Source organism: Primulina eburnea, chromosome 17 (genome assembly GCF_022965805.1).
Source record: "Primulina eburnea isolate SZY01 chromosome 17, ASM2296580v1, whole genome shotgun sequence".
In the NCBI taxonomy this organism is placed as follows: Eukaryota; Viridiplantae; Streptophyta; class Magnoliopsida; order Lamiales; family Gesneriaceae; genus Primulina; species Primulina eburnea.
The window spans coordinates 5,883,778-5,894,959 of NC_133117.1; positions in this window are offsets into that span (position 1 = coordinate 5,883,778).

Genomic DNA, 11,182 nt, shown 5'->3' on the forward strand with positions numbered 1-11,182 from the left:
TCATTTTTCACTTAGGTGTTAATGTAGCTAATATCTGATATCACATCATCAATTTCAATATATCATCATTTTCGATATCACACAATCATTTTCCATCACCATGTCTCACTCCGATAAAAATAATATTTGACATTGAAAAAGTTCAAATTAATACATTAAGATAGTAAATTAACAAAAAAAAAATAATCAAAACTGAAAAACATGCAATTAATATGATAAAAATGAAAATTTCACATAATATCTATTATTATATTATAAAGTTAAACCTCTTTAATTAACGACTTTGGTATGTGAGTGATTTTCTTTCCAAAATCTCATAAATATCCCTTCACATATTTTTCTAGCAATTTATTATCATTCAAAATCTCTTTCGAAATCAATTTCAAATATTGAGGAAAATTAGCTAGATATATGTAAGAACCTTCATTTTTTAAAGTTTCTTCCGATAAATATTCCTTAACTTTATTATATGTTGGGTTGACAAACATAAGTAATCTTGGTTTTGATGATAACAAAATTTGTTATTGTGTTTCTAACATATTTACTTAAGTGTCAAGTTGCTAACTCAAGATAAAAGTTGAAACTCAAATTTAGCTAAACTGAGAATCCTGCGAGTTTCATTTTTTTGATGATATCTCATTGTTCGTTGGTCTGAATGACCTACCGCCAAAACGACTAAACAAAAAACTCAATTTGTATCAAGTAGTATTTAACGTCAGTTGGGCTAAATAGGATGTTATCTAGGAAAACTGACAATTGTAAAACCAAACTGATTGCACAAAAACAACAATCAGTTGAGCATGACAGTTGCGGTATTTTGATCAGCCTGATCAGCACGGTTGAAACGACCTCGATTCTTTTTTCTAATATTAAATCATAAATTCTAAATTACTGAATACAAGAATTTAACATAATAAACCATCATAATAATTTAACATATGAAATCTCAAGTGCATAAAATGAATTCTAAATCATTTCCTAAACAAAATTCCTAAATTGACTTTTGAAAAAATCACTAACAATAAATTAAAGCATAAAAATATCTCTAATAAAAATCATTAACATAAATCTTTAAATCATAAATCTATCTAGCTAGTGCGGAAACATAAAGGCCCTCGGGTGTGTACTGCTGCACTCGATCGACTCAATCGTCACCACCTCCAAAAATCATCAAATCATGCATCATACAAACCTAGTGAGTATAAAGACTCGACACGTCCTAAACATAGATAAAAAATAATACATATACATCCACATGCATTTAAAAATCATATTTTTATTTAAAATAATCTTTTGAACATAAATAAACCATTTAAAATCATTTTAGCATAATTAAATCATAAGTCGTAAAATCATTTTAAAATAACGTTAAGCATAAATAAATCCTTTAAAAATCACTTAAAAATAGCTTTAATCATCATCATAAATCACATATCATTAAATCATTTTAATCATAATCTTTCAATCATATATCATTTTGGGTGAAGTTTGATCCTTGAAAGTGACTAGCTTTTATCCTTTGGTCGATTGTAGTCTTAGCTCCACATGGTCCATGGGGGTCTGCATTAGGCTCTACCGTAGAAATACGATCGTCGGGGTCCTCTGGAGCCTTTTTCCATACACGGGGTCCTTTGGGGCCTTAGCCCGTATATGGGCTCTCTCTGGAGCCTTGGCCCTCACATCATCCCAAAAAAATCATATATCATATATTATATCTTTTGTCACAGTCAATTCACATCCTTAAAATATTTTTCTTTTCTTCAAAAATCATAAAATAAGATAGCTTTCAAAAAATAGCATTTTAAACAGTATAAATTACGCAGCTTTATCATAAATCATAAAAATACATATTATCATCAAAATCATCATTTTAAATCATATAATATCATTTAACATGTGTTATGATCCTTCAGGACGCTGTCAAACGTTTTCGTATTTTCCTAAATATAAAATTATCGTTTTGCCCCTGGACGTAAAAAATCTTGAGTTTATATTTTTCTCACTTTTAATAACATGAGATTATTATAAATAATTATTTAAGCTTACATGAATTTTTTTGTCTTTTTTTTTTAGCCTAAATCGATTACTTTTAAATAAATCTTTAAATAAGACATATTAATGCGTTTTAATCCCGAATTAAATCAAACCTTAATATAAAATTCCCAAATTTAAAACTTAGAATTTTAATAATTATTTAAGCTTAAACCTAATTTTCACTAATTTTATGAAGCATAAAACTAGGCTTTTCAATTTATTCTTTATTGGTGTTTCTTACGGTGATTAAACCCCAGAAAAATCCAAAACTCGTTATTTTGATACCAAATTTTAAACATACCATTTTAAAGATTTATTCTACCCTTCCAAGTCTTGAGCCACACCCGTGGGCCCATGGATTCAATTTTAGTTATTAAATTTGAAATATTGACTCATTATCGAACCACCCGAGCCATCTCTCAATTTACTCGAGCAACGCCCAAGCCACCTCAAGGCAAACCCTATTAAACCCACATAGGCACCCTCATGACAAAGCCCAGCCCCTAGAACCAGACCCTAGCTCGTTTAACAGCCCTTCAACCGAGCCACAGGAAATCTGCGTATGCACCATCTTTGCCCAAGGCTCCTAGTGAATTAAGACACCTCGAGCCGAGCCACCACCCAACCAACCCTGGACCAAGCACAGACCCAACCCAAGCCAGCCTAGGCCCCTGAACCCACGCGTCAGCCTCCTGCCCGAAGACACCAGCAGCGCGTCCCCTTACTGCCTCACGATCACCACTTCTTCTCGAGCCAGCAGCGAACCACACCACCCTAGCCCGACCCCTGCCCATCACCTTAGGACCATGATAGACCACTAGCCCAGCCCCAAACCGAGCCCCAGCCCACTGTACACCAGCTGAACGAGAGAAGGCTTGGGGAGAGTCCTAGCTTTCGTGGACTCCTCCCCAGCCTGAACCGTGAGTCCTAAACATGCTAGGACTCTTCCTAGGACCTAGCCACGACCCTTAGGACCCAACCCCCAGCCTTGGTCGAACTCCTAAGCCCCATTCATAGTAATGAGTCACTTGAAGAGCACCAAGCCACACAACTCACGCCCCTTTATGGTGATTCTTTGCCCAACGTTCCAGCTTGTTTCCTCTTTTATTTTATCATGTTTTGTCTATAAATTAATCATATTTTATCATGTATTGGCAACGTACTCGTTGGATTCAAAACGTTTTTCATAAAAGCGCAAAAACATCGTATAAACGTTCTACCGTAAAAATTATCCAATACCTATTTTATTCTTGCATCAACTAGGGATGGGCATAAAACCCGAAAAACCGAAAAAATCGACCGAACCGAATAATTCGGTTTAAATGGTTCGGTTTTATCGGTTTTTCGGTCGGTTATGGTTTTAAATTTATGAAATTCGGTTTTTTGATTCTGTTTTGGTTTTAATCCCCGAAAAAACCGAAAAACCGAACCGACAATATTTTTGTTAAGTATAAGGTTTTTATGTATAATGTGTCATATTATTGTTAAGTATAAGACTTTTTATGTATAATGGACCTATTAAAATTTAAGAATTTAGAATCATTAACCCTCAATTTTCAATCCGATCGTTTTTTCTTCTTTCTTACCACTCACCAGTCGATGTTTTATTTTCCTTTTTGTATATATTTCTTTAATTTTTTATATAAAAAAATAAGTCTCAAAAATTAAATGTTTGAAAAATACTATGATTTAGATTCTAAAGGCATAAAGTGACGTATAATTTTATTTCGCAACAAATTTTAGCTAACCGTATATAACCGACCGTATAAACCGAACCACATTACAAAAAACCGAACCGAACCGTAATAAATGGTTCGGTTTTGGACTAGAGATATTCAAAACCGAAACCATTGTAGAGTAAAACTGGACCAAACCGACCGTTGCCCACCCCTAGCATCAACAATTAAATCACGCATAATATGATTTGTATGATGTTAAAAGAGTTTAGGAAACGTGCCTTTGCATTTATAACGCTCGATTATTCGATCTTCGGCGAGGATGCGACGTTAGACGACCGGACGACGAAAACTCCTAGCCTTTTCTCCTTCCCTTAAATTCGAAAATTTTATGTGTGTGTGTGAGGTGTTGCACGGCTGATTGATGAAGGAATTGTGGTGATAAAAGACATAAGAGTCATATTTATAATTTAATTTGCAAGTTAAATGAGCTTAGGTTTTGGGCTTGCATGATTAAAGATAATTGAGCCTACTTAAATTAATTAAATTATTCCCAATAACACTTAATTAATTAAATAATAAAAGTTTACAAAATAAGTTTTCATAAAATAATATTTCTGATCTTTTAAAACTCCATGTTTGCCCAAATCCGGCTTAAAAATCGAGCTCGACTCGTAAAATAATTCGAACTCCAATATTTTTAGGAAAATTAAATCATTTTTAAATCATATTAGGAGCCTTACCATTATTTAACGAAAAATAAATATTCTTGTCTTGGTCGTCTCCGGTCTCCTTTTACCTGCTTATTATTGAATATTCGGGTAAAATCTTTAATTTCATGACATCATGTCGTATTATCATTTAATCATGCAATCATACTTTTAATCATATTATAAATATCATGCAAGCATTTAAAAACAATTAAATAAAACAATTAAGAAATTAAAATAATTTTGCATGCATATGGTTTACGTAGGTTGGTTTTTCGGACGTTACAACGGCAATCCAAATAAAATGATTCAATATGGGTTACTAAGTTAATACAATGTTCTACAAAACATATTCACATGTCAAAGTTTGAATTGGAGTGTAATATGCTGATAGATGGCATTGAAGATACGAGTTCTGCACAGATTGAAATTAGTATACCTCATCAGTTTGGTTCAGTTGAGTTTAATTCTATTGAGCAGATTCAACTGAGTAAAACTGAATGATTAATTGAGCAGACGAGCAAAATTTAATAAAAACGTCAAAATCAGTTGGGCACAGAAAAAGTGGTCAGCAAGGCAGAAATGACCATTTCTATATAAAAAACAATACATAAACTGTAAAGCCCCGAAAATTCGAAGGTCTACGCGAACCACATGCATACAAGTTATAACATTTCTTGTGTATTTTAATTAATTGTTTTAATTGCATAAATTAATTATGTTGTGCATATTGATATATTTAAAATAGATTTTTCTACATGGTTGCATTAAAATGTATTTTTAAGGGTTATTCGAGTTGCGATCGAGGAACAGAGATCAAGGGCTGAAAAACGGAAAACAGTTATATTAAATAATTGTTTTTGATTATTTAAACAGAAAAATGAAAAACGTATATATAATTATTAGAGCCTATAAATACATCTTGAAGTTCAATTACAAGATTTTGAAGGGAATTCAAAGCATGGGTAGCCTACATGAAGAAAGAGAGCAAACCCGATGTGTAAGAATATATTTGAGAGATAAATACACTGTAAAAGATTAAATCCTCACACACAATCACTTATATATACGCATGAGAGTTGAGCTTCAAAGTTTAGTTGAATGAGTTTTCATACAAAGACATTAAAGATTATGTTTGTAGTATTGACATAAAAGACATTAAACTTTATGCAGATTCTAAGGTTGTGACCTACAAGAAACGAGTTATTGTAGCTCAACTATTATCTCTCAATCGATCCTATCATTATATTTCTCTTCCGAAATGATAATAATGTGACACTCATAAGATGAAAAATGACTAAATTTTTAAAAATTAAAAGGCATGTAAAACTGTGAAAAATATAAAAAAAAACTATAATTGCGGAGAAACAAACATGCATGAACAAAATTGAAAATTTTTATCCAATCTTTTGGTCCACTAACATTGTCAATTCTGGGTTTTGATCAATCAAGTTTTCAAATTTTGATTTTTGATTAATTAATTTTATTTTATTTTTAGGCATCAATCTTATTTCGTTGGATTGCTGACATGATATCAGAAAATATTGATATATCTGTGTCACTTCAGCAATTGGACAAAATAGTAAAACTGAAAGTGGGTATGCAAAAAACAAACTTTTAATAGTTAATAGATCAAAACTCAAAATTAAAATTTAATTTTTCTGTCCACCCTTGAATTAAAGTTAGTGCTGGCAAGCACGAGAGTTCCATCTTTTGGATTTGAGTTTGAAAATGGATATAAGCTCTGCCATCTTTATAAAATTAGTTTCAAAACATATGTTGTCATGGTAATGCTAAGCTATAAATAATAGTAACAATAATATTGTCCCAACGGGGTGTTGGAATTGATGAAATAGATGAACGTGACCAATAGTAGAAGTTCGATTCTCCTCACCAACATTTTCTTGAGTAAGTCTGTTACACAATATTTGTCCAGTGTGATTTACCTGACTAATGTGATTTATAGGCTACGTCAAGATTTATCTAATACACATCAAATAGTAGCTGTTGATTGTTCCATCGTTATAAAAGATTAATAACTAATAACAATAACATTTAGAGGAATCATTAAAATAAGTTATGTGATATTTGATCTCAAATAGCTTTGGGTATGTCGATGCACCCTTATATTAAGAAGATTGTTAGGATTGGTTAATATAGATGATGTGTTTAGAAGAGGGTTGAATAAACACTTCGGCTTTTGAAATCTTTTAGATATGAATTAGTTTTTTAAGAAACTATTCTTGAAAACTTGTATGTTTATATCGATCAGTTATAGTAGAGCAGAAACAAACCGAAAAATAGATTGAATATTATGGCTAGAATATTGTGATAACTGAATGAGTAAAAAGATGGACACAAAGAGTTTTATGGATGTTCAGAGACTTCAACTGCTCTTACGTCACCCTTTCTATCTCAAGGATATGAATTCATTAAAAGACTTTGATTGATTACAATGAACTGTAATAACCCACTTCAGTTAGAGTTAAACAATGTCAAACTGAAACTATTAGTTTTTCTTTTCACTTATCCGTTGATAACTGAATAGCTCAAATAAGTAGCCTGAATGCTATGAATAAATAAATGAAGTATGAGCCAGGATTTTCTATTTGTAAACTGAATAAAATCGAAAGTAAATCGCAATTGACTGATTTGATCTTGTTGTTGTTGTTGTTGTTGTTGTTCGTAATCGTTAACCTCTTCCACAACTGAACTAATCAACTATATATAGTCTTTGATTCCAACGGTCACATTGAATGCTTTTAATGGTTAATATATGTTGAATCGTCTTTTAGTCCATGCAGATGACTTTTCTGGCAGAGGTACGATGTATCAAACTGTTATGCTTCATATGTTCTGTTTTTGTACGGACTGTCAATTTGTCTGATGAGATTCAAATTGCAACTGATGACGTGGCTAACTGATCAGGAGTCAAACTGGTCGACGACTGATCAGTTCAGCTAGACTACATCAGTTCTAACTAATCTCTTTTCAGTTTGAACGTTCTAGTTCAATGTTCTGTTAAGCTGTACTAGTTATGCGAATAACACATTCAGTTCTTCAGATCTGGTAACGGTCAGTTTGTCAATTTTCAATTTATTAGTTTGAGACTTTCTAAATTCATTTGAGAACTTTAATTTGTTTACTTCAGTTTTACTTGATCAATTAAGATTGATAAGTCTCCTTCAGTTTATTTACGTTTTTTGAGTTCAATTATTGGTTCAGTTCATGTCATATGATCGGTTATTGATCAGTTTATCAAACTCTGAAACTAAAAAATTCCAACAAATATGGTTGTGGATATGGGCATCCCTTTGGACAGACCTATATAGGGGTTGTACCGGGATTTAGATCAGTTTATCCCTAACTTAAGGGTGTCAAAAATGAACTCGACTCGTCAACTCGTCACAAGTTGACACAAAATATGAGGCTAGGGTTGGATGTTTTTGGATACGGGTCAGATCGGATTGGATCAGAAATATGACTGGAAAACAATTGAGGTGGGGTCAGATTGGGCTCGGGTTGACATAGATTGATAATCAAGTCACATATCAACGTAAAACAACCCGATCCATTTATATTTTTTTAAATGTTTGACTCAAAAAAAAAGTGTAAAACGATGGAGAAGTAGAGTTTGAAACTTAAAAGTTAGTATGTGATGCTTGAATGTTTTTTATTTATTATATATTGATATAATAAATTTTCATAATGTAATATTTATTTTGTGAAATACTTGTATTTTTTGAACAATTGTTTAGATTGTTATACTCATTTATATATTTAGTCTTATGAAACATTATTAAAATATTTATATGTGAGATTTCGTTATTATGTGTTTAAATTAAAAATTATTATTATTATTAATATGAATTTTTATTGTATATTTTGTTAGACAATAAAAGAATAATGTTGAATTGTAAAAAAACAGGCCGGGTTGGTTGGGTTGATAAGGTTGATTTGGGTACGAGTTCAGGTTTATAGTTTTCGGGTTCTGGTTGGAATTTTTCTAATACCATTGCTTGTCAAGGAATTTGTTTTTGTTATTTTCACTAGTATTGTTTTGTGTATTTTCTTAGTGAATTTTTGCCATGAGGCGTTGCACAAGTATTCATATTTATGTATAATATAAATCTGATCTCTATTTAGTAAAGTTACACATGTGTGTCAATAATTAATTTCCGCTGCATGTTGTGAGCTAATGTTGACAACACCCGAGCACAACACTAACTTCTGATACACATATAATAATTTCTTTCCTGTACGTTTATAATCAACACCGACCTTCAAATGGTATTAGAGCCTACGCTTGATATACTAAGTGATTGATTTTGGTTTACTGTTGTTTTTACAGGAAATTCAACTATAGTTCAATGGACGCATTGGCTTCAAGTGCTGCCTTTAGATTACCGGTCTTGGATGGATCAAATTATGCGTTTTGGAAAGTCAAGATGAGGATGTACATAAATTCCATCGAGGAAATTCAACTATAGTTCGATGCAGATGGTGACAGCCGAGTCAAGCCTGAGAATGCATGGACTAATGATGAGGTTCAAACCTCAAATTTCAAATCTAAGGCACTCGATGTCATTTTTACATCGGTCGATGTCAACATGTTCAGCCTTATTACCAATTGCACATCTGCTAAAGAAGCATGAGACATTCTTCAAAAGCACTGCGAAGGATCTGAAAGTATCCGTAGAACCAAACTGAAGATGCTGACCTCCAAATTTGAGAGCCTAAGAATACAAGACAATGAGATAATTGTTGAATATGATCGAAGACATCGAGATATTGCCAATGAAGCCCCAAATGACACCAAAGCTTAAGTGTCAAGTGCACCAGGGAAGTGAGGCCAACCCATGGCCAATCTCAATCTAGTGATACCTGTTACGAGCAAACATGCAATCACTATATAATAATAAACATGCCATCACTATATAATAATAATAAATTATTAAAAAAAAGTGGGGAGTTGACGCCCAAGAAAGAGAGTGAGGAGTTGAAGGAAATACATATCTTAGTACGTATGTGAGATTGGAAGCTAAAGAGGCAGACCTGCAATACAAGGTAATCATCTTTCACAACAAGTAAAAGTATAGCACTGATTAATTTCATAGATCGCGAAATCAGAGGATATTGCATAAGATTCAAGAAAGGGGCAATAAATTTACCAATGGCCATAGAGGATGGAGAATGAACGTTCGGAGTGACATAAGTCGCAACAGGGGTAGTCAAAGAAATACTCTTGGTTGAAGGGGGAGTTGAACCAATCATTGATGAAGTAGTAAATTGGGCAGACATGAGTGAGCTCTTATGGTTGATGTTACTACAACAAGCAGAGCTGCGAAGCAGCGCACCAGCTATGGCTGAACTGGATGCAACTGGCCAGGCTCGGTTTATAAAAGGGCCACTAACTTATTCTTTTTTCAACTGCTACTTATAATATGGACTTTTCTCCTAATTATGTGCCGATTCCACACATAATATTTATTTTTTTGGCAAGTTCAGAACCAACACTAGAACCAGAGATATATGTAAAAAATAGCAACCCCACATCACAAAAACTCCAAAAGTCAATCAAGACCATCAAATCATTTCACAATTTGGCCAATGAATGGTCAAACATGATCATGGTTTCAAATTCCCTGCTGTAGCAACATCCCCAACTCACCAAGGATATCCACGAGAAAGCTGACAAAGTTGCTTCCATTTTGTCAGGCACTCTGTTGGAGTCATTTTCCGAGGTGACAAGTGTTGGCAAATAGCTCATATTCCTTGTCTGATTGTGACCAATTTCTTTCAACAACTCCCCGGTACCATGAAATATGACAGCAGCCAGAAGTTCTACAATCAACCACAAAAGAGGCTAGGAGTCACGATAACAATCAAGCCCCCGGTTGTTAACTAGTTCCTGATTGTGTAGATCTGTGCTTCTAAGAAGCTTTTAGCCAATATGAGTGTCGTGGGTTTCGATTTCGGGAATGAGAAACGTGTAGTTGTTTTTGAAAGGCAGAGAGGTATAGATGGCAACCTTAATGAGGAGTCAAAATGTGAAACTCTGGCTACTGTAACATTTGGTGACAAGCAGAGGTTCCTTGAGATGGCAGGGGCTGCTTCAAGTTTGACAAATCCCAAAAATATAATATCCCAAATTAAAAGGCTACTGGGTTGCCGATTTCCATATCCTGAGTTGCACCGTGATCTCATTGCCTTTTTTAGTTATTGATGATGACTATCATTTAATTCAAGCGCGGTATATGGGAGAAACAAGAACATTTACACATGTTCCTTGATTGCGGATGATCGGTAAACTTGGGGAGTTGTTGGAGGAAGGCAGTGGAGACAACGATGGCTGAGAAGGACTACATGATCGAAACAAAAACTACAGTAGGTAGCTGTTGTGTGATGGTGAGGTGAGAGCAAAGGCAAAGAAAGAGACAGATTACCCGCGGAGACGTCGGTTGCTCGTTGCGGCAGTTGGGTGACGATGTACTGACTCGATGAGAAAGGAACACAGACGACAATGTGGAGTACTTGTGAGTTGGGTGATGAAGTAACTTGGAAACTTTGAGATTTGGCTTTCACATTATGAAATTTGGAGTTTTCAAAGTATGTATTCAGAAAAATGAGATTTTCAACAAGATTTTGGAGGTTATTCAGTGAAGAAGAAGAAAGCTAGCTTTTGAATTTTTGAGACTGGTTTAATTGAAAAATGGAATTTGTCTTGGGCTTTTTCTGTTAATGGGCCATAATGGTGAGAAA